Genomic DNA, 2,743 nt, shown 5'->3' with positions numbered 1-2,743 from the left:
TAAATCTTTGAGTGACTTGACCAAATTACCCCTTGCTTATCTCATCATACATCACCATAATTTCCAAAAGCTTTTATGAAGTGGGTCCCATCTGAGTCTTTGCTTTACACGTTCCTATCATTTTGCAAGCATAGAACCATTTGTATTGTACAACTTATTGAAGAAATGGGCCCACTGAAGTTCTTATTTATATGTGAGTTTAGTTTGTACCTTAACAGTCATTTGAGACACTTAGTGAAATTTTTTAGTTTAAGTGTATCAAATATAAATTAAAAGGTGAAAACTACATAAAAATACTTACAATTCTAATGATCTTTATACGTAGATTTACCTTTAAACTTAAACCCATAATTTACGTTATCAACTTTTACGTCGAAGACTTTCGACTTTTATTTAGAGAAAATAATATATAAACGTACAAAGAAAGTACTTGAATGAGAAAAAATAATAGAATATTTGGCAATATGTATGAGTTTAACATAAATATCTTAAGATTAGATTATATTGTTGTAGCTTTTATTCATTTACAGTTGTACACGGAGAATGATTAATTAATGTGAATTCCATCTAGACCATCATCAAAAAAGATGGAAAAGGAATTATTTGAAGTTGGAATTATATAAAATTTAACTTTCGCCTTCTCACAAATTTATAATTAATCATGTCTAGCTTATACTTTGGGCACTTGTAGTCTCAATTTTTTTCCTTCTTAAACATGAACTTCATAGTAAAAAAAAAATATGTTTTTATATTTTTTCAAAGTTTTTCCTTCGTAATAAAGAAAAATATATCTAACTTCAACATATTTATTTTTAAAATCTATTAAATTAAAATTAGAGTCCTTCTTTTGGTAAACAAGGGAAGCTCATGGTTTTAGATTAAAATTAATCTTTCATTTCTACCAATGTAAATTAATATTAATCCAACTTTAGCAATACTCATCTCTAAAATCTTATTAAAAAAAAATAGTAGAACAAAATAGAATCCAACTTAACGTCAAAAAGAAAAATAATTAATGACCTTGCTTGTAAAGTTATTTTCCTAATTAATTTTTAAATAGCTTTAAAGGGTATATATATAGGCTTTTGAGGCATTATATGATGTCTTACCGGTACATTTAGTAGCTTTTATGGACTTCGCCATGATCGAAAATACATTTTATTTAGGCTAATTTAATTTGGCAAAAGTAATTAAGACTTTAAAAAAATCAAAAAGGCATTAATTAGTATTTTCCCAAATTATCCTTGAACCAATAAATAATCTACAAAATATGAATATATACAAAGAGTAATTTAAGAAGATATAAAGGATAACTTAATTATATAATATTTTTATTAATGCTATTAAATGATTCTCTTAATGGGTATGTCAAAAGCTTAGAAGTACTTATTTTGAACAAAAGTAGCATCGTCTAAGAAACTATCCATAACTATTTTAATAACTTGATATTTTAAGTAAAAATATTACCGGTGCTTATAAATTAAGAAGAAAATTTACACACATACTAATTAGCACAACCTAAACATAGTATTATTGGGCCCATGCTTAAGCATAGTATTATTGGGCCCATGCCATCCTTACTAGTATGAGAATAGGTGGCTGATTAAGAGGGACATGAAACTTACCCAATATTTTGTATCAATTGAAATACTGTATTAACAGAAGTTTAGCCTCTCTTTTTTCCTTATAAATAAACTGAAGCTGGGCTTCCTACAGTTTGCATCGACAATGATGACGAGAATATAGTTGACGTGGTTTATGTCCCTAAATACCAATGTTAATGTGTTTATGCGAAATGCTTTGCTGTTGTAAGAGTAATATCTATAGCCTTCTAGTTTCTTCGGCCTACAATGAACATAATTGAGTGTAGAGGTTTGGCACGAGACTTGGTAGTGTTAAAGAGTTTGCCCACTTTTGCTATTAATTTTTTGTGGTGGTTGATATGGGACTTCCCTTGACTTGAACTATGGAAATATTTTGACATGTCAAAGTGGAAATTCTGGGTCGTACCCTCACAGCTAGCTCTTGTCATTCCCAGAACATCTTGTATCGAGGTATGCTAAGACTATTCCTTCTTTCTTTTTGGCATGATCTATACAACATAAGCGAAACGAGCAAATGCACAACTTCCATAAACCACTATATTCGTAGAAATGCTAGAGATGTGTATATTCCTATTCTCCCATGTGTCATATTATTCTATCATCTGTTCATGGGTCTCAAAAATACGTAAGTTGGTAAAGTTTATTTCATGATATTAATCAAAGACATAATGGCCTTATGACGTACTGGGAGATTTTATTAACGTATTTCATATGCATTTCATGCATTTATACATGCACATTGACCCATGACTAGCTGGCATTATATACGCGTATATATGTATAATATATGTATATGGGATATGGGAAAAGGTTACGACGTTATATACGCACCACCACCTGATCAGCTGGTATACGTTAATGATTTGCCCACAGTGGCCGAGATGATATGATGGGATGCCCTCAGAGGCTCGATGATGTTAAGTACGTACAGACCTATGCATTACATGACATTTATAGGCATATGCATGACATTATAAATATTTCATGATTTACAGAACTATCCAGACTTACAGGTTGAGTCCTTTACTCCATGTCCTTTATATACTGATTTACATGCCTTACATACTCGGTATATTATTCGTACTGACGTCCTTTTGTTGGGGACGCTGCATTCATGCCTGGAGGTATAGATAATTAGT

Source organism: Nicotiana attenuata, chromosome 4 (assembly GCF_001879085.1).
Source record: "Nicotiana attenuata strain UT chromosome 4, NIATTr2, whole genome shotgun sequence".
NCBI lineage: Eukaryota > Viridiplantae > Streptophyta > Magnoliopsida > Solanales > Solanaceae > Nicotiana > Nicotiana attenuata.
Note: the sequence above shows the minus strand (reverse complement) of the source record.